Raw genomic sequence first — 22,151 nt, 5'->3', positions numbered from 1 at the left:
AGGGCACTCACCTCAGTTGAATAATGCATTTGGGGCCAGGCAAGGTGGCTCATGCCTATAATCCCAGCACTTTGGGAGGCCGAGGCAGGCAGATCACTTGAGGTCAAGAGTTTGAGACCAGTTTGGCCAACATGGTGAAACCCCATCTCTACTAAACATACAAAAATTAGCTGGGTGTGGTTGTGCGCACCTGTAAATCCCAGCTACCTGGGGGCTGAGGCAGGAGAATCACTTGAACCCAGGAGGTAGAGGTTGCAGTGAGCTGAGATCATACCACTGCACTCTAGCCTGGGTGACTGAGTGAGACTCTGTCTCAACAAAAAAAAAAAGAAGAAGAATGCATTCGGATGCATTTGGTAGCACAATGGTTGTATACTGGGCTCAGCTTCCACTGGACAGTGAACTCCATGAGAGATGGGCTGTATTTGCTTATCATTGTCAACCCAGCAGCCTGAACATTGCCTGGCACATGGTGGAAGCTGATATTGGTACTACATTTATTTGTATCTAATGAATGAATAAACAAATGAACACACAACTCCCTCTAACTTTGACTGAATCCGTGACTTGCAGATTCCTTTTTTTGTGAGACAAAGTCTTTGCTCTGTCACCCAGGCTGGAGTGCAACGGCATGATCTCGGCTCACTGCAACCTCCACCTCCCAGGTTCAAGCAATTCTCCTGCCTCAGACTCCTGAGTAGCTGAGATTACAGGCACCTGCCACCATGCCTGGCTAATTTTTTGTATTTTTAGTAGAGACAGGGCTTCATCGTGTTGGCCAGGCTGGTCTCCAACTCCTGACCTCAGGTGATCCACCTGCCTCCCAAAGTGCTGGGATTACAGGTGTGAGCCACCGCGCCTGACCAATTTGCAGACTTATGGGGCATGAGGAGGTCAGAGAGAGTCCTTGGGCTTCACCCAAACCCAGCTTCCAGTCCCCGCTGAGTCGCCTTGGGCAAGTCACCAAAATCCTTGGTGTCGGTCACCTGTCTCCTCAGTGGGGAGAGCAGCATGACCCCATCTCACAGGCCATGGTGGAGGCTCCAGCAGGAGGGAGGATTCAAAGATGTTCTGGCGTCTGCCAAGCCCCGTGCAAAGGAAGGATTGTTGCCAGGACCCAGGAATGAGGTGGACTCTTTGGGTACACAAAGCAGGTGGAAGCAGAGCCCGTGAGGTGGAGAGTTCTGGAATAACTGTTATGAGGAATGGCATAGCTGCCATTTATTGGACAATTGTTCTAGCACCAGGCCCTATGCCAAGCACTCGATGTGCACCATCTGCTTCACAGTGGTCCAGGAAAAAGGCATCATTATTCTCATTTTACAGATGAGAGAAACCAAGTCTCAGAAGACTCAGGTGACTTGCTTAATTAAGGTCACGCATTTATTTAGTCGATTCCCAGGTCTGTCTCACTCCAGTGCGGGCTCTAGCTCCTGCCTCACGCAGAGGTGGAAACAATGCTTGTTTCTTTTTTCTTTTCTTTGGTTTTTTTTTTTTTTTTTTTTTGAGACGAAGTCTTATTCTGTCACCCCAGTGCAGTGGTGCAATCTCTGGCTCACTACAACCTCCACCTCCCTAGCTCAAGTGATTACCCTGCCTCAGCCTCCTGAGTAGCTGGGACTATAGGCATGCACCACCACGCCCAGATAATTTTTTTTTTTTTTTTTTAAGACGGGGTTTCACCATGTTGGTCAGGCTGGTCTTGAACTCCTGACCTCAGGTGATCCGCCCACCTTGGCCTCCAAAGTGCTTGGATTACACGTGTGAGCCACCACACCCGGCCTCAGATAATTTTTTGTATTTTTAGTAGAGATGGGGTTTCACCATGTTGGCCAGGATGGTCTCCATCTCCTGACTTCATGATCCCCCCGCCTCGGCCTCCCAAAGGGCTGGGGTTATAGGCATGAGCCACTGTTCCCAGCCAGCAATGGTTATTTCTTAGGCACCAGTAATAATAATACAAGCTGCCATTTCCTAAGTACCTGCTAGGTACCAGGAACTGTAGATGTTATGGTTGAGCCTTTTGACTATTCGAGAAGCGCCAGAATACTATATCTTTTCCTTTTTTTTGAGATGGAGTCTCCCTCTATCTTGTAGGCTGTAGTGCGGTGGCGTGATCTCAACTCACTGCAACCTCTGCCTCCCAGGTTCAAGTGATTCTCATGCCTCAGCCTCTCAAGTATCTGGGATTACAGGCATGTGCCACCATGCCTAGCTAATTTTTTGTATTTTTAGTAAAGACGGGGTTTCACCATGTTGGCCAGGCTGGTCTCAAACTCCTGACCTCAAGCGATCCACTTGACTTGGCCTTCCAAAATGCTGGGATTACAGGTGTTAGCCATGGTGCCTAGCCTATCCTATCTATTTTGCAGATAAGTAAACTGAGGCTCAGAGATGGTGAAGTGATTTAACCCAGTGTCACACAGCAAGAAATTAGGAGAGTTGGGACTTGAATATAGGACTGTCTCATTCCAAGAATAAGAAAGAAAAAGCTATCTCCACAGTGGCCTGAATTAAGATGGTTTTTGGTTTGTTTGTTAACTTTCTACTAGGGTTTCTGGAATCTCATCTTCAGAAATTAGTTCTTGGAAGGCCTTTTACACTCAAGTCAGTTTATTACAAGAGACCTAGGAAAATCTAGTGGAGGAAGAAGATAAAAAAAGACAAACCACCATAGAGTTTGCCAGTAAATCCTCAGACTTTGAATACCACCGGCCATGCAACAGCTTCCTTTGAGTTTATCACTCTTTCTTTTTTTTTTTTTTTTTTTTTTGAAAAGGAGTCTCACTCTGTCACCCAGACTGGAGTGCAGTGTCGCAATTTTGGCTCACTGCAACCTCCACCGCCAGGATTTAAGCAATTCTCTTTCCTCATTCTCCCTAGTAGCTGGGATTACAGGCACTTGCCACCATGCCTGGCTAATTTTTTGTATTTTCAGTAGAGATGGGGATTCACCATGTTGGTCAGGCTGGTCTCAAACTTCTAACCTTGTGATATGCCTGTCTCGGCCTCCCAAAGTACTGGGATTACAGGCGTGAGCCACCGTGCCTGGCCTAAGTGTACACTCTTTCTGAGCAATGGATCAGGCAGGGAGCCAATTTAGAGAGGTTGCAACCTGGACAAGCAAGGGGTGAGCAAGAAAATCTCATGGAGCTGCTTAGGGGTGGTGGGAACTGCAGGATGGAGCCTGCAGGGGAGGCTAGGAGGGCTGAGCTTCCGGCCACAGGGACCATGGGGAAGTAAGGCAGGAGGGAATAAGTAGGATCTGGGCTGCCGCCATCTCTGAGAAGCCACAGGGACTGAGTTCCGGAGAGGAGTAGTGTAAAGGAAAAGGAGTATAAAATTAAGGGTCCCAGAAAGTCCCAGCTTGGAAGGTTCTTGAAGAGCACTTTATTGAACTCGATTTCATTGACCATTTTTATGTAGGGTGACCCTATGATTTATCCTTCAGATCAGCACTCTTTTGAGAGTAAAGGGAGGGCTACAATAATTAACCTTTTAACTGATCCACAGCAGAGGTAAACTACAGAACTGTCCTAGGGAAAGCAGTTCATGGGGTCACCCGGATTTCTTTTTATTTTTGAGATGGAGTCTTGCTCTTGTTGCCCAGGCTGGAGTGCAGTGGCATGATCTTGGCTCACTGCAACCTCCGCCTCCTGGGTTCAAGTGATTCTCCTGCCTCAGCCTCCCGAGAAGCTGGGATTACAGGCACCCATCACCGCGTCCAGCTAATTTCTGTATTTTTAGTAGAGACGGGGTTTTGCCATGTTGGCCAGGCTGGTCTCGAACTCCTGACCTCATGATTCACCCACCTTGGCCTCCCAAAGTGCTGGGATTACAGGTGTGAGCCACTGCACCTGGCTGGGTCATGCTGATTTTACAGGGGTTTCACTGAGGCCCACTTTCCAGATAGAGAGTTGGGGAAGAAACCACCTCCACCAGGAGGGGTTGCTGAGAAGAGACAAAGAACAAAAAGCAAGAATAGGAGGATGGTGAGAAATAAAGCCACAAGAGATGGGATCTGGAGGCAAGGAGGAGCAGCGACTTCCTTCAGTGGGCATCTATGGAGCACCGCCCCAAGTGAGCCTGGGTGCACGTGGGCAGGCACTGAGGTATGCAGATACTTCTGGCATCCGTGGGCACTTGTGTCCCTGTCACGAGACTGGAATGGCAAGATGCAGGAGTGAGCCTGACTCATTTCTGTACCTGTCCCACTTCCAGGCACAGTCCCAGGTGCTAAGTGCCCTCCAGATGTTAATTGATGAAATCAGCATCAGTGAGCAGCTTTCCCAAAGTGTTCCAGGGAAGATGCTTTGCTTGTGGAGGAGACAGTCAGGGAGCCCTATTTCCAAGGAGCTGTGATACGCAACGGGAAAGGCAATGCTAATACAAACAGAGCTTATTGACTCTGATCTTGTCTGTGTTATGAAGCTCTAAGCCTCTGTTTCCCATCTGGGAAATGGGGAGGGGGTCCACTGACTGCAGAAAGGGTTCAATGAGACCTTGTATAGACATGCATGGCCAATTTCATTATTAATAACGTTCCAGGAGGCTGAGCTCAGTTCATCTCAATAGTCCAGAGATGAAACAGGCTGCCTGGGAAGGTGGTGAGTTCCCTGTCACTAGATGGTTCCAAGCAGAGGCTGTCTGGCATGGATACTGTAAATGGAGTGAGCACCGTTGGGAGGGAGGCTGGGCTAGCCAGACACTGGGAGAGCTGACAGTTCTCACTGGCACAACAGCCTGAAGGACTTGGACTCCCATGGATGAGAGTGACTTTATTTATTCCTCTTGGGTCACCTGGAAGACTGTGCTGGTGCCCAGCCAGGGGAAGCTCACGGGGACAACAAGGCTGAGGCTGGGAGTTGGCCTCTTGAGAGATGGGGGAGAGAACAGGAAACAGGCAGAGGCCAGCCGGAAACATTTCACTTCTTCCTACGCAAAACGCCCCTTTGCTGCCGCTGGGGCCTCCCAGTTTGACAGAGGGAGGGAGAAGGCTTCTTTAGAACTCGACTCTCAGCAGTTCTGACAGTGGCCAGACAAAGCGGAGGGTTAGGCACACCTGCTGGTGTCTGCCTCCCCGGCCCAGCATGCGCCTCTTCCACCCAAAGACCCAGAGGCTGCAGACGTGCCCTCCAGATGGGCTCTGGAGCTGTGTCACGTGCCTGCAGCCCTGAAAGCGCCAACCACACACACCAACACAAGGGATCTTCACCTGGAGTCTGGCTAGGCATCATGGGTGCATGAACCCCCGAAGTTGGGATGCGAGTGCAGAGTGAGACACTAGGCCACTCTTTTTCACAGAGCGCGGGTGGAATAAGCCAGGCACATGCCGGGAACTGCGTGGAGCTGGAGGCAGGGCTGAAAACAGTGGGGGGTTCCTGGTTCCCAGACCTGCCTGGGCCCTCCCTGCGTGGCACAGGATTTATGCCGCACCCTTGTTTGCCTGGCACTCAGCCCCTCCTGGTGGAGGTGGTTTCATTGGGATTCACAGACAGCTGCGTGGCTCCCTGTCACCCCCACCCCAGGCACATGCTGTGGCTTTCTTCCCCTTTCCAGAGGTAAGTGGGGCCAGAGGTGGCCAGGGGAGAGCACTGAGGATGGAGGGAAAGCTGGGGCTCCAAACTGGGCTTTCCCTGCGGCTTCCCCGGCTCTAATTCGATGCCTCACCACACTTGGCAGCTTCTGGCAACCATGACACCTCTGCTCCTGATTCTCCTCCCACCTGTTTGGCTGTGTCCCTCAGGTTTCAGGGCGCACCCATGAAGGATGCCCCACTCCATCTTCCATTCTTCTCCCCCACACATCACACCTGCCGGCTCCCGCCCACCTTGGCTTCCCCTTTGCCTGCACAGTGGTGCCTCCCACGTTGGGCTCCGGCTGGGCTCTCTCTCTCCTGGGTCCCGCTGCCAGGCTGCCTGCAGCAGGATCCTCAAATGCAACACATCGAAAGCCAAACTCACCAACTGCCCGTAGAACAGAGGTAGCAGAGCAGAGCTTTGCAAACTTCAGTGGGCGTTCGGATCATCCGGAGAGCTGGTTCATGTAGAGGTTCCCGGGCCCCACCAGGGACTTTCTGACTCCATCGGGTTGCAGCAGTGGCCTGGTGGCCTGCATTTCCATCAGCTCCAGCAATGCTAACCCTGCTGGCTGCTTGCCGAACGCATTTTGAGGAGTGGACTAGATTCACCTGGCTGCCCTCTGTATTCCATTGGTTACTGTTATTATTACCACCCATTTTTACTTTTTTTTCTTTTTTGAGACAGGGTCTCACTCTGTCACCTAGGCTGGAGTGCAGTGGTGTGATCACAGCTCACTTGCAGCCCCAACCTTCCAGGCTAAAGCAATCTTCCTGCCTCAGCCTCCCAAACAGCTGGGATTACAAGAACATGCCACCATGCCTGGCTAATTTTTAAGTGTTTTTGTGTAGAGACAAGGTCTTACTGTGTTGCCCAGACTGGTCTTGAACTCCTGGACTTAAGCGATCCTCCCACCCGAGCCTCCTAAAGTGCTAGGGATCACAGGCATGAGCCACCACGCCTGGCCACCATCCAGTTTTAAAGTAGTTAGCATTTACTGAACGTGTAGGTGTCAAGCCCTAGAAAAGGCATGCTTTTTGGCTTACAAATATGTAATGGATGCAAGGCGTTTTTGCATTGGTGCAAAACATACAAAAGTATCTGCCCCCAAATCTGGTAGAGGAAGAAAGAAATCTAAAAGATCAAAAAGTAAACTACAAAAGGTTAGAAATTAATTTTAAATTAGGGAAGGTATTGCCAGGAAGGTGACAGTAAAATGAAGTTTGAAAAAGAATTTGTTTCATGTAACCTGAAACCTGAAACCGCAAGATAGTACTTCCTTCATTTCTCTCAAACCATTGCTTTTTTTTCTGAGACTCAGTCTTGCTCTGTTGTCCAGGCTGGAGTGCAGTGGTGTGACCTCAGCTCACTGCAATCCCCACCTCCTGGGTTCAAGTGATTCTCCTGCCTCAGCCGCCCGCCCCGAGTAGCTGGAATTACAGGTGTGTGCCACCATGCCTGTAATTTTTGTATATTTAGTAGAGACGGGGTTTCCCCATGTTGGTCAGGCTGGTCTCGAACTCCTGACCTCGTGATCTGCCCACCTCAGCCTCCCAAGGTGCTGGGATTATAGGCATGAGCCACCACACCTGGCCCATTGCTGCTCCTTTTAAAACAGAAACAAAAAACAGAGTCTTGCTCTCCAGGTTTGGTGTGCAGTAGTGCACTCAGGCTCACTGAAGCCTCGACCCTTCAGGCTTAAGCAATCTTCCCACCTCAGCCTCCCTATTAGCTGGGACTGCAGGCATATGCCACTGCTTCCCGCTAATTTTTGTATTTTTTGTAGAGATGGGGTTTCACCATGTTGTGCCGGCTGGTCTCCAATTCCTGGGCTCAAGGGATCCATCCGCCTCCCTCTCCTGAAGTGCTGAGATTACAGGAATGAGCTACCATGTCCGGCCCATTGCTGCTTTCTTATCTTCCAGTGCATTCCATTGGTTTAGGTGTTTACTTTTTCACCTGGACATCAGCTGGAGCCCTCTGGCCGCTCTTCCTGGGTGGAGAATTTACTTCTCCCCTCCACCCTCACCCTGTAGCTGAGTGAGTCTTCTGAAAAGGAAATCTGTAATGCTCTTTGCTAAGGAAAGAGCGTTAAGTGACGTCTTTGTAACTTCACTCAAGGACTCCCCAGGACCTTCAGGCCGCGGGGCAGATTCCTGCTAAGCTTCTGGGTGCCTTGCCCCACACTGTGCCCTCCACCCTTCAGCTGCTGTGGATAAGAACTTCTCAACTTCCTGTCCTCACCAAACCACCCATCCTTGGATCCTTCCCTTTTACACAAGTTGGGTAAGCACCTTCTGCCTGCCGTAGGGGCACCCCACTCCGGCCACCGCAGGGATGCTCTCCAACTCTTCAACTGCCCTCTCCCCTGAATCTTCACACTTTCTCCTTGGCTTGGCCTCATCCTGGGTTCCCCACTGCCTGCGGCACACCGGGGAGCTTTTGCCTTTTCTAGCTGACACCCTGTCTCCAACCCTTCCCAGACAAGCTTCTTGAAAGAGGCCCTTATACAGACTGATGGCCTTCCTCACCTGACATTCTCTCCTCCACCCAATGCAATCTTGGCTCTGTGCTTCCATCACGTCCCCTGTTACCAGTTGTCCCGGGGACCTTCCTTGTCTCCACACCCTACCCCATGCAGAATGCTCTCATCCACTCCCTTTTGGTCATTCCCAGAGCTGGGTCTCATCAGAGTGGCATCAGCTCTCCTGGACAGCCCCCTGGGCTCCTGAAACACAGCAGGTGCCTGGCGTAGAGCCTGTCTCAGGGAGGCGTTTCCCCCTTCCTATGTGTACTCTCCTCCTCCTTAATTCCTCTCTAGAAAATTCTGGTCAAATAGAGATGCCCTAAGGAGTCTATCCACTTTCCTCTTTCTCAGGAACAACCTCTTTCCTTCCCTTTGCTTTTGTGTGTGTGACAGAGTCTTACTCCATTGCCCAGGCTGGAGTGCAGTGGCGCCATCTCGGCTCACTGCAACCTCTGCCTCCCGGGTTAAGGTGATTCTTCTTCCTCAGCCTCCCCAGTATCTGGGATTACAGGTGTGTGCCACCATGCTCCACTAATTTTTGTGTTTTTAGTAGAGACAGGGTTTCACTAGGTTGGCCAGGCTGATCTTGAACTCCTGCCCTCACGTGATCCACCTGCCTTGGCTTCCCAAAGTGGGGGGATTACAGGCGTGAGCCACCGTGTCCGCTTTTTTTTTTTTTTTTTTTTTTTTTTTTTTTTTTTTTTTTTTTTTTTTTTTTTTGTATTTTTAATAGAGATGGGGTTTCACCATGTTGGCCAGGCTGGTCTTGAACACTTGATCTCAAGTGATCCACCTGCCTTGGCCTCCCAAAGTGCTGGGATTACAGGCATGAGCCACTGCGGTTGGCCTGCTTTTAATTCTATAACTGAATCTACCCAGTTTGGGGCAATTTGTCAAGGCAGCATTAGGAAACAAATCCACTGTCCATCTGTCCATCCGTCCACCTGTCCATTCCTTAGCACTTCCTCTGTACCATGCTTCATGAGAGGATCCCCAGGCACCCTGCTGTTGCCCTTGAGAACTTTGTTGGGAGGGCACGCTGAGACAAGCGCTGCAGAGGGGCTGTGGGACTTTAAGGGGAGAACTAGTTCCAGCAGGGAAGGGACTCTCTGAGGAGGCGGTGTTTGGATTTTGAAGACTGCACATTCACCAGGCAGGTTTGCTGAGCAAGTGGGAACAGGCTTTCCACAGCCACCAAGCCCTGTGGGTCCCCGCCAAGTCCTTGCCACCCTGAAAACAAATCAGAGAGCCATGAGGAGTCCTGGGGATGCTGGAAATGAATGTTGGCTTCAACTTTGTTCATGCCAGGATGGGAATTGTGAGGCTCAGACAGGGAAAAGCCCTTGCCTGAGGCCACATGGCTTGTGGAACTGTGTCATTGGACTTAGAAAGCATTTTTTGGTGTTTTTGTTTTGTTTTGTTTTGGTTTTTTTTGAGACAGAGTCTTGCTTTGTTACCCAGGCTGGAGTGCAGTGGCGTGATCTCAGCTCACTGCAACCTCTGCCTCCCAGGTTCAAGCGATTCTCCTGCCTCAGCCTCCCGAGTAGCTGGGATTACAGACACACACTACCATGCCTGGCTAATTTTTGTATTTTTAGTAGAGATGGGATTTCACCGTGTTGGCCAGGCTGGTCTGAAACTCTTGACCTCAAGTGATCCACCCGCCTCGGCCTCCCAAAGTGCTGAGGTTACAGGTGTGAGCATAAGACTTTCTTTTTTCTAGTTATATCATGAGTACTGCTTTAAAAAAAGTTTTTATTTTATTTATTTATTTATTTTTGAGATGGAGTCTCGCTGTGTCACCCAGGAGTGCACTGGCATGATCTCAGCTCACTGCAACCTCTGCCTCCCGGGTTCAAGCGATTTTCCTGCCTCACCCTCCTGAGTAGCTGGGATTACAGGTGGGGTGCCACCACGCACAGATAATTTTTATATTTTTGGAGACGGGGTTTCACTATGTTGATCAGGCTGGTCTCAAACTTATTTATTTATTTTTTGGAGATGGAGTTTTGCTCTTTGTTGCCCAGGCTGGAGTGCAGTGGCTCCATCTCGGCTCACTGCAAACTCTGCCTCCCAGGTTTAAGCGATTTTCCTGTCTCAGCCTCCCGAGTAGCTGCGATTAAATTACAGGCATGTGCCACCATGCCTGGCTAGTTTTGTATTTTTAGTAGACACAGGGTTTCACTATGTTGGTCAGGCTAGTCTTGAACTCCTGTCCTCAGGTGATCCACCCCCCCTCAGCCTCCCAAAGTGCTGGGACTATAGGCATGAACCACCACGCTCGGCCTAAAATTTTCTTTACTGCAAACCAGCCCCATTTGTGGGCTGTTTGGATAGGGAAAGAAATGCTCCCCAGGCTGAGCCGGGTGGGCGGGGCCAGCCACCCAGGCCTGCCTATACTGGGTTGTCTTTGCAGTTGCTGGGTCCTCCCAGGTCTTTGCTGTAACCCAGGGTGCAAGGGAAGTTCTCCATGGGCCCAGTAGGCCTTGAGATCTTGTTTCAGGAAGCTGGGTTTCCCCTGTCTTTGCTTGGCTGGTTGCCTCTGTTTTGGTGCCAGAATCAGTGCCCACTTTTCTCTTCCCTCTCACCAGTGGGTTCGGGGCTTCCCTTGGGAGGGCTCAGTGGGGCTCCTGAGCAGGCTGGCTGGTCTGTGGCATTCCATACCCTGTGGGAAGCCAAAGCTAGCCCCAGTGTATAAGGCAATCCCAAAGGGCTACCTGGGGGCCAGGCCTGGAGAAAGAATTTCCAAATCCTGAAGGATGGGGCTGCATCACCCTCCTCAGCAGGCTCCTTTTCCAGCCTGTCTTCAGGCAGCAGGTGAGAGGGAAGCAGGGATGAGGGCCTGTCTAGACTGAGGCGCCAGTCTCTGAAAGGAAGGAGAAGGGTTTAGAAAGCCCATTTGGAAAGGTCCAGTCATACCACCCCCTCTGTGAGAGTCCCCAAGTCCAGTCAGATTTTTTTTTTTTCTTTTTTTTTTTTTTTTTTTTTTGAGATGGAGTCTTGCTCTGTTACCCAGGCTGGAGTGCAGTGGTGCAATCTTGGCTCACTGCAACCCCCATCTCCCGGGTTCAAGCGATTCTCCCACTTCAGCCTCCTGAGTAGCTGGGATTACAGGTGCCTGCCACCATGCCCAGCTAATTTTTTAAATTTTAGTAGAGATGGGGCTTTACCATGTTGGCCAGTCTGGTCTTGAACCCCTGACCTCAGGTGATCCACCCACTTCGGCCTCTCAAAGCGCTAGCATTACAGGTGTGAGACACCATGCCTGGCCCAGACTATTATCTTAATTTAAAGCTCTAAAAAAATCTGACTTCAATCTGATTTTGGCCAAAGTTCGCCGGTTTACCACAGACCCCACCACTCCTGATTGCCTTACATATGGTCAGGTTCACACTTCCACTGCCTGCCTGGCCTCTGAAGCCTTTCATTCAGTATTCATTCAACAAATTATCTGTTGAGGCTGGGTGCGGTGGCTCTTACCTGTAATCCCAACACTTTGGGAGGACAAGGTGGGTGGATTACTTGAGGTCAGGAGTTTGAGACCACTCTGGCCAACGTGGCGAAACCCTGTCTCTACTAAAAATACGAAAATTAGCCAGGCATGATGGCGAACACCTGTAATGCCAGCTACTCAGGAGGCTGAGGAGGAGAATTGTTTGAACCCGGAAGGCAGAGATTGCAGTGAGCCAAGATCACACCACTGCACTCCAGCCTGGGTGACAGAGAGAGACTCAATCTCCACAAATATTTGTTGAGCATCTAATAGGTGTCAGGTACTGTACTACATATTGGGAAAATCCAGCAGTAAACGAGAAGGTAAGTCTTCATTTCTAGTGACAGTCCCAGCCCCTGCCTTGTACCACATCCATTAGCATCCCAGGTTGGTCTGGCTTCACCATCGGGGTAGAAGAGGTTAAGGTGAGAAGAGTCATGGAAAGACCCCACATTTGTCTTCCATTCCAGTATTTGTGACTGAAACTATTACAACTCTGCAAGGTTCTTGTCTGATCTTCAGTTTCTTTCTTGTAACTTGGGACTAGAATCTTTGCCCTATTTACCTTTTAGGGTTGTATGAAAGTCAGGTAGCTTTGTAGATGGCAATAGGAGGGCCTGACTGTGACCTTGAGGGAAATAAGCATCTTACCTGTTTAAAATGTAGCTCTGTCCTGAGGCAGTGGGCTGTCCTGTGTCGCTTCTGGAGACTCAACCCAGGAGAGTGGTGGGGTCTTCCAGAAGGGCGAGAGCAGCCTTCTCGATCAGACTGTGATCAGAGAAACCAGGTGCCTCTTTCTTACCTCCATCTAGGGCCATCAGCTCAAAGAAGTGGTAGGAGGAACTCAGGGCCAGAGGAGCACAGAGGTTCCTTGGTTGGGAAATCCTTCACCCAACTGTGTTTGGGGCTCAAGCACAGGCTGCTATCTGTGCCTGGAACCTTGCCCCTTGTGTGGGAGCTCCTCATGCCGCTCTAGGAAGGCAGGTGTAAACCCTTCTGACTGCAGTTTATTGGATAGGCCTTGACCAAAATCATTGCAGCTGAGACTCCTGGGTCTGTGGCAATCCTTAATGATCATAGAAACGTGCTAGAAACTTCTGCTTCCTCCCTTCTCCCTCCTCCAGGACTGATATGGTTAAAATGTATATTTGATACACAAATGTAAAACTGAGTGAATGACAACATTGGATTAATTGAACACTAGACACTAACAATTATTGAACAACTTGAGATACTGCTGATACTTTTGAAGGAGTATCCCCTTTAATTCTTGCAGTAATCAGTTTCATGTATGTAACATTTACCATGTGCCAGCTGCCCTCCAAGTGCCTTGACTCACATTTTACAGATGTAGAAATGGAGGCACAGAGAAGTCAGTTGCCCAGAATTGCAGAGCATAAGGAGCAGAACCAGGACTCATATCCAGGCAGCCGGGCCCAAGTCTATCTTCATAACCACCACATTCTGCAGCCCCTCAACGACCCCGAGAGGTGGGGATTATGATTATCCCCTTTACACAGATCAGGAAACCAACCAAATTGCTCTTTTACTTTCAAGCATTGGCAAGTACAACTTTTTTGACCGCTCTAAACATGTTTAAGATTAAATGAATAGTATCAACTTGCAACCTTTGTGTCTGTAACATTCTTTGCCAAGAGCACTTAATCCTTACACCTCCACAGAGGTAAGCAGGTGTGGATAGTGACCTTTAATTCCCAGCAGGAATTTAAGTTTCCCAGCAGGAAATGACCTGGGACACGAAGCCAGGGCTGTTTATAAGTGGGCTGCAGCTCCCTCTACAATACGGAGGCCCTATAATTATCCGACTCAGGATGTGGAAGATGGACAGTTACTGAATGCTGGCTGCTATTTGGTAGATCCATGGGCTGCTCAGCCTGTAATGATGAGATTAGTCAACTCGGGGCTGGGCACAGTGCCAACCTCTTACCTGGGTAGCCTCTGGACAGCTTTGATCAATCAGCAGGACTGCAGCCCGAGGCTCATTTGGTACGGTTCTCTGCCTTTCAATTATGGAATGACCATAAGTGTGTGCTCCTTTGTTTTGAGAGTCTGAGGATGAAAGTGTGTCGGGCAGGTGGAAGGTGGTGTTTGAATTTTCTAGAAGTTGAATTATCTGTCTTCCAGGTTTGCACACTCTCTGCCAAGCAGTGGCTGACCAGTCAGGAGCCTTATTCATCTGATCAGTAGTGTTTCTGGAGGCACCTGGATAGGATGAACAGCACTGACCCCAACGAGGAGAGGTCCCAGCTGGTGACCTCGAATGAGTCACTGAGACTCTCAGAGCCTCTCTATGTTGAACTTTGAAAATAGTGAAGGGTCCTGTTCTACCACCTCACAGGTGATTGTGAGGATCCATTGAGATAAAAGAGAGAGGCTGCTCTGTAAACCATAAAGTAGGAGGCACGTGAGACCTGGGATCAGTGCTTGCCCATCAAGAAGACCAGTTTATCTCATCCTAGCTCTGTAGGTTTCAAAATCAGTTTTCCTTCCCTTCCTCACTGACCATAAGTCTATGGATGGCTTTTAAAATTATTTTTATTTTCATTTTTTTGAGATGGAGTCTCTGTTGCCTGGGCTGGAGGCTCACTGCAACTTCCGCCCTCTGGGTTCAAGTGATTCTCCTTCCTCAGCCTCCCAAATAACTAGGGCTATAGGCACATGCCACCACATCCAGCTATTTTTTGTATTTTTTTAAAATTTATTATTTTGAGATGGAGTTTTGCTCTACTGCCGAGACTGGAGTGCAGTGGCATAGTCTCGGATCACTGCATCCTCCACTTTCCAGGTTCAAGCAATCCTCCTGAGTAGCTGGAATTACAGGCGCCCACTCCCACACCTGGCTAATTTTTTTTTTTTTTTTTTTTTTTTGCGATCACGTCTCACTCTGTTTTCCAGGCTGGAATATAATGGCACCATCTTGGCTCACTACAACCTTTGCCTGCCAGGTTCAAGCGACTCTCCTGCCTCAGCCTCCTGAGTAGCTGGGATTATAGCCATGCGCCACCATGCCTAGCTAATTTTTGTATTTTTAGTAAAGACAGGGTTTCGCCATGTTGGTCAGGCTGATCTCAAACTCCTGACTTCAAGTGATCACCTGCCTCAGCCTCTCAAAGTGCTGGAATGACAGGCATGAGCTACTGTGTCCAGCTGATTAAAAAAAATTTTTGTTTTGAGACAGGGTTTCATTCTGTCTCCCAGGCTGGAGTGCGGTGGTGCGATGTTGGCTCCCTGCAAACTCTGCCTCCTGGGCTCAAGCGATCCTCTCACCTCAGTCTCTTGAGTAGCTGGGACTACAGGCACATGCCACTATGCCCAGCTAAGTTTTAAATTTTTTGTGGAGATGAGGTGTCACTGTATTGCCTAGGCTGGTCTCCATCTCCTGGGCTCAAGTGATCCTCCCACCTCAGCCTCCCAAAGTGCTGGGATTACAGGCATGAGCCACCGTGCCCAGCCTCCTAGGTGGTTTTAACACAACAGATTGTCCCTGAGCCCCTCCTGAGGTGTTTGTGGTGCTTGGGATTGGGGAGGAGAACCCAAGTGAAAGAAAAGGCAGGGCCCATCCATGAGCCAGTGGCCCTAACAGGGAAAGACAGAGCCCTAGAGAGCACAGCTTCAGCAGGAAGATTTCTGTTACTTTTTATTCTTAATGTTCATACAAAACGGGCACATTTGTGATGCATTTTCACAAAGTGGATACATGTGTGTCACCACTGCCTGAAACAGCACATGACCAGCCCTGCATCCCTGGAACTTCCCTGGGCCCTTCCCAGTCAGTACCACCTCTAAGGAGTCACCATCCTGAGTTCTACTACCACAAGTTAATTTGGCCTATTTTTTGTTGTTGTTGTTTGTTTTGAGATGGAGTCTCACTCTGTCTCCCAGGCTGAAGTGCAGTGGTGCAATATCGGCTCACTACAACTCCGCCTCCTGCGTTCAGGCAATTCTCCTGTCTCAGCCTCCTGAGTAGCTGGGAGTACAGGCATGTGCCACCACACCAGCTAATTTTTGTATTTTTAGTAGAGGTGGGCTTTCACCATATTTGTCAGGCTTTTCTTGAACTGCTGACCTCAAGTGATCCACCTGCCTCGGCCTCCCAAAGTGCTGGGATTACAGGCATGAGCCACCACGCTCTGCCAGTTTTGCCCATTTTTGAACTTCAAATAAATGGAATCATCCAGTGGGTACCTTTAAGCCGGGTTTTTTTCACTTGACGCTGTGTGTGTGAGATTTTCCTTGTTAACACAAGTAGCTGTAACTCACTCATTCTCATTGCTCTAGGTAGAATTCCATTGTGGGACAAGGTGACAACTTATCTGTTCTAATGATAGGCCTTGGGGAGCATCCAGTTTGGGGTGTGCTATGAATATTCTAATGCATGTGCCTTGGTGAACATCCACACACATTCTTTTGGGTGTGGAGTTGGGAGCAGAACAACAGGATTGGAGGGTGTGCACCTGTTTGGCTTAAATAGATACCCAGGAAGGATTTAAGCAAGGTGTTAGGAAGAACTTCTGGACCCTAAAGGTTGTGGCCAACTAACCCATGCCCAAGAGGCAGAAGCTGTGAAATTTCCTTCTGGGGAATGGGAGGAAGAGGCTGGATTAGATGCTGCTGAGTGCTGCGGGGGGTGGAGGGCAGTCCTTGACTCCTTCCTGTCTGGCTTTGGCTTTGGTCCCCTGTCTTTAGTCTGGGGTTTCCAGACTGTACTCCCCAGAGGTGTCTCAGCCATGTGAGAGGATGAGGAAGGAGATTTGAGCGTCATTTCCCTGCTTCAGCCAAAGGGCTCTGTGTGTTCCGTTTCAGGTCGTGGGGGTTCTGAGAATGACTTATTTACTTTTTGAAAAAGTTTTAGCTGTTTCGACATTTGAAAATCCACTGCCCATAGGTCCCTTCCAGCTGGAAGATTCTGTTTTGGAAGCAGGAGGTGGGTGTGGGAAGGGTTAAGCATTATTCAACTAAAGTGCAGAGTTGAGCCTCGGTGACCTTTTAAAATTCTTGTAGTGTGGTTTGCGATGTGGGACATCCTGTAACATTCTATAAAAATGCAATGTTCAAATCAAACAGCGACTTCTGAAGCCTAGAGGATGTAGAGGAAGGACTTAACTTTGAGAAACGTTTAGATAGAATTTCCATGAGTCTTGAGGACTCTCAAGATAGCCTTTTATCCATTTCCCTCTGGGTGTGTGTGTGTGTGTGTGTGTGTGTGTAACTTCCCCACTGGCTGGTCTAGGAGCAGTCACTTGAGGTTGTTTGGGTCCGGAATGGTTCCCATTTTTATCCAGCAGTGTGATGTGAGCCCCCCGGGTGTCCCTCTCAAGGGTGGGTGGTGGCCTTTCCTCCTCCCATAGTAGGCCCAGTTTGGACCATGGTTTTGCTTGGCAGAGAGGCCGGGCTGCTCATAGATCCAGAGAGGAACATTTCTGCCTTGGCACGCAGCTCGGGGTCAACAGGCCTGATAAACAGCCCATTTCCCAAGGCCTGCAAGGAACAAAGCCCTGGGCCGCTGAGGGCACTGTCTACTCCCCAACTCCTGAAGCAGCTGTTTATTCTTTTGACAGGAGTTGAAACCAGCACCTTCCCTTCCTGAGTCCTGCCTTCTCCTGCAGAAGCGAGCTCAAAAGAACTTTGCTGTTTTGCCTTTTACTCTGGCGTGAAAGCAGCAGACGATGAGGTATGTGAGATGGTGAAATGATTTGCTTCTGCCATGCTGGGGTCATGGGTGGATCCCCCTAAACACTCTCTGGTCCCTTCAGTAGTTTTGGAAGAGGACAAAGTCCTTCTCTCCAGCAGTGGATCTGGAAGCAGGATGCTGGCTCAGGGACTTACACTGTAAGTTCAGCTTTATCTTGCTCTGCCTGCCAGGACCTCACAGGGTTGCAGCCGCCAGCCGCTTGGAGTTTTTCCTGCAGGATTTAGGGTGTTAATACAGGGGCAGGGGGTGAGTCTTGGGGCCCAGGGGTGAAGTTATGGATGGAGGCAGAGCCCGCTCAGGATTGTGTAGCACCTTTCATTTATCTTACTTTGGTTCTCTGGGAAAAATCCTTGCACAGTGATTTCCAGACCAGCAGGGTGGAAAAGCTGGCCGGATCCAGCCTTTAGATTTCCCAAAGGGGATTTGAGAGAAAGCACTATGAGATATACTTCACAGAACAGGTTGTTCCGTTTGAGATGGCTGGAGCGATAGTGGGTTGTGTATTTAGTCTCAGACCTGTCTCTTATTTTCCTGTGTCTGTTTACTCTGACCCTTATAATGAAAAACATAACTGGAGACAAACTTCCATGCACTTCCCCCGCTTCCTTGTGAATTGCATCATGGGAGCCTTGCCTTGTAAGACCCAGCAGCTCACTGAGGTTTTAGGATAAGGCGGCATTCTCCCTCCTTAGGCCCAGCACCATCCCTATGCTAAGGGCTGGGGCTGGGAGGCAGGGGGTTCTGCATTTTATTATTTATTTATTTATTTATTTATTTGAGATGGAGTCTCGCTTTTGTTGCCCAGGCTGGAGTGCAGTGGTGTGATCTTGGCTCACTGCAACCTCCCTGGATTTGAAGCCTAAATCCACCATTTTATGCTGTGTGACACTGGGCAAGTTACTTCACCTTTCTGAGCCTCTGGGGTTTTTTTGTTTTGTTTTTTTTTGAGACGGAGTCTCCCTCTGTCATCAGGCTGGAGTGCAGTGGCACATTCTTGGCTTACTGCAACCTCCGACTCCCTGCTTCAAGTGATTCTCCTGCCTCAGCCTCCCAAGTAGCTGGGATTACAGGCACATGCCACCACACCTAGCTAACTTTTTTGTATTTTTAGTAGAGATGGGGTTTCACCATGTTGGCTGGAATGGTCTCAATCTCCTGACCTCGTGATCTGCCCGCCTCGGCCTTTCAAAGTGCTGGGATTACAGGCATGAGCCACCGCGCCCAGCCTCTGAGCCTCTGTTTTTATATCTGTAAAATGGGGATAACAATAGAGTAACTTCACAGGGTTGTCATGAGGCTTAACTAAGAGACTTCTGAAAAGGGGTTTAGCCCGGGGCCTGGCCTGGCCTGGCTTGACTGTGGAAAATCCAGGCATTGCAGGGCTTGAAGCTGATTCCATCTGGGGAGCCCTCTTTAAGAAAAAGAATGCAAAGTTGCAAATACAATGTTATAAATGGAAGTAAATAAATAAATATCTGGAATATGAGAAGAGACACCACAACAAATAACAAAGACTGACAAACACTCCAAATATAACAAAATCCAGAAAATGACGACATAATAAGATGATGTAAAAATAATACAAAAATGATTAGCATTACTTAACTGCCAGATGCCCCTGTCATGTTTTGGCTACATGCTGTTTGATTGCCATGTTATCTGACAACGGTTTTCTAGTATCATTTCCAATTAAAACACAAAAGAAAGATAATCAGTTTTTCCTGTGGCATGGTTAATCAATGGGTCCTTTTTACACCTGAGAGTTTAGGGGAGTATCTTTTAGCTTCCCCACTTATTACTGGCGATGCCACATCTGTAAGTTTTTTGACAGTTTCTCAGGTGGCTTCAGCCAGATCATGAGAAAACTCAGCCCTGGATCCTTGCTAGGCACAGTGAGGGAGCTGGACCTGGGTCTCGGATGGAACATGAGGTGTCTGTGAGACCTGGATCCTAGTGACCCCTGACCAGGGAGCTGGGAGAGCAGTGTGTAGTTCATCTCCTTCTCCTTGGGGCCGAAGGAAAAGGGGCCCAGGTGCTCAACAACCTTCACCTGGGACAGGTTGTTCCTGGGACCTACTGGGTGTGTAGCCCCCCAGCTGACTAATGGGTCAGCCCCGCAGCTCAGCCTGCAGCCCTGGACAGGCACTGAGGCTAGAGACTCACTCCCACAGGTAGGCAGCACACTTTATCCCTGAGAAGGTTTGAGTTTTCTCATGCCCACCCTAATGGGAAATCAGGCCCTGTCTTGCAAGGGGGTCTGTGCACGTGAGTACCCTGACACCTGAGCCTCATCAGCTCCTGGTAAGTCAGCCTCTGCACTCAATGCACATTGGTTGGTGGTTCCTCTGCATGATCCAAGCCAAAGACTGAGAAGTGATAGTTGATGAATCCTATCATTTGATCGTCACACTAAGGAGCCTGCGTAGGTCACTGCAGCAGGGTGAGCTTTATGTGGCTAAAAGAAATGCCCTCTTGAAACCACAAGGTTTCCAGCCTTGAGGCTGATTTCTCATCCACATTCTGGGTCCATCAGAGAAGCCTACTGGAGAATCTTAGCTCCAAAGGACTTGTTTCAGGGATGAGGAGACTAAAGCCAGAAAAATTTGTGACCCCAGTTTAGAAAGCTGGCCCTTTGTTGGCAGTGGGGCTGACCCACAGGACTGTGACAAGGCTGGGGGCAGGGGTGGGGCAGGGCCAGGGCAAGGCCGGGGCAGGGTGGGATGCGAATGTTGGAGCAGCCGGTCTGGTCAGAGCTGTGTTTCCGGGGTAGAGTGGGGTGTGGAGCTGTCTTTATCACAGCACATGGAGTGTGGACTTGCCCCTGACAGTTCTGAGAGGTGCTGCCCATCAAGATTCCTCTCTCAGATGAACTCACAGCCTTGCTTTCACACCAAGCCCTGAGCTATGCATTCCTGAATCTCTCCCATTAAAAAGCATTGTCATTAATATAGGTACTGTGTGTGGAGCATTAACAGACCATGGGCATTAACAGCCCGTGGGCACAGTGTGCTTACAAGAACCCTTTGAGGAGGGTGTTAGAATCTCCACTTTGTATGTGGAAATAGAGGCTCAGAGAGTTGAAGTAGCTTGCTCAAGGTGTACATCTAGGACTCTGCTGATTTAAGAGTCTTTGTACTTCACCTAATTTTTACCTGGAATGCTGGAGCTGAACACTCTCCTTTATAATCAAGGATATGGAGGACTAAAGACTAGAGTCTTGTCCAAGGTCATTAACACCCAGTTAATTACTGCACCCTTCCCCATCCCCTCACCTGTTTTCCTTCTCTTGGCAACACTGTCACTACCTGACATTATATATCCTGTTGAGTCTCTTGACTCCCATTGGAACAGAAGCTCTATGATAATCTTGTTCACTAAAGCATCTCCCCAGAAACCATCTGGTGCACAGTAGCCTAGTTCCATGTTTGTTGATGAATTCGTGGCAGAGCAGAAGGAGCGCCTCAGAGCTCTCCTTGCTCATTTGTTCACCCCAAACACTTGTGTTACAGGAAAGGGGTCTGGATTCAGACCCCAAGAGAGGGTTCTTGGATCTTACTCGAGAGAATTGAGGGCAAATCTGTAAAGTGAAAGCAAATTTATGAGGAAAGTAGAGGAATAAGAGAAAGGCTACTCCATAGGCAGAGCAGCCCTGAGGGCTGCTGGTTGCCCATTGTTATGGTTATTTCTTGATTATATGCTAAACAAGGGGTGGATTATTCATGGCTCCCCTTTTGAGACCACATAGGGTAACTTCCTGATGTTGCTGTGGCATTTGTAAACTGACATGGTGCTGGTGGGAGTGTAGCAGTGAGGACAATCAGAGGTCAGTCTCATCGCCATCTTGGTTTTGGTGGGTTTTAACTGGCTTCTTTACTGCAACCTGTTTTATCAGCAAGGTCTTTATGTCCTGTATCTTGTGGTGATTGCCTGACTTATCCTGTGACTTAGAATGCCTTAACCGTCTGGGAATGCAGCCCAGTGGGTCTCAGCCTTATTTTACCCAGCTCCCATTCAAGATGGCATTGCTGTGGTTCAAACGGCTCTGACACTTGGGATGCACCTACTGGAAGCCAGGGCCCATGCCAGTCTGGACCCATCACAATAGCCTGAAACTGATTAAGGCTCAAGAGGGAGGAGGGGTGGGTTCTAAGGGCCTGGTGTAGGAATCTCAGGCTCAGAGGAGAATTCTTTAGCCTACAAAGAGGTGGAGCCTGCGGGGAAGGCTTGGTTTCCCCTGCCACCACTTTCACCCTGCTGGATTCCTGCTCTCCGAGATAATGGCTTTTCCATGGCCTCTGAGTGCACGGCCATTCAGCTGAGAGGTTTACCTTTTCCCCTGGCATGAGATGGAGAAAACAGGGTCTGCTAGAACTCCTTTCAGAGTGGTATTCTGTTTGGAAGGAACACCTTGACTTCGCCCAATTGGGGAGGAACTGTGAGATTCTCTGAGGGTGTGTGTGTGTGTTGTTCTGTGTGAGAAGGACTGGAGGTGGGTGGTAGGGAAGAATTCATTTATGGGCCATATGGAAAAGTCTGTCTGACACTCCAGGGAAACAGAAGCAGAAAAGGAGGAGGGTGAGGGTGGAGTGAGGAAGGTGGAGAAATGACAGGCTATACAAAGTGACCCTGCCTTGCAAAATGCCTCTACATTCTTAGCATAATCTGCACACGTTCCAGGAATGGGGGTGAGAGTGGCTGCATTTGGGAAGCAGTGCAGGTGCTGAGTTCTGGTTAACTGAGTTCTACAAATGGCCTGGGGCCATAGGATGGGTTCAGAGAGAAAGTACACAAGTATTAGGGCAGAAGGTCTGAGAGATGGCAGGAGGGCTCTGGACCACT

General features: G+C 49.3%; 1 protein-coding gene across 5 annotated transcripts in view; it reads left to right on the top strand.

Moving 5' to 3' along the window:
• GGTA1 (glycoprotein alpha-galactosyltransferase 1 (inactive)) overlaps positions 1–22,151 on the top strand; it is a 100,702-nt gene that overhangs the window by 51,516 nt on the left and 27,035 nt on the right. For all 5 annotated transcript variants that reach the window (XM_017503325.2, XM_037729520.1, XM_017503326.2 and 2 more), the window contains exon 2: positions 17,179–17,291. The gene's annotated coding sequence lies outside the window, so the exon portion shown is untranslated. The remainder of the gene's footprint in view (positions 1–17,178; positions 17,292–22,151) is intronic.

This window comes from Cebus imitator, unplaced genomic scaffold (assembly GCF_001604975.1).
Source record: "Cebus imitator isolate Cc_AM_T3 unplaced genomic scaffold, Cebus_imitator-1.0 Scaffold309, whole genome shotgun sequence".
NCBI classification, from domain to species: Eukaryota; Metazoa; Chordata; class Mammalia; order Primates; family Cebidae; genus Cebus; species Cebus imitator.
Note: the sequence above shows the minus strand (reverse complement) of the source record. Positions and strands in the feature narration are given on the sequence as shown.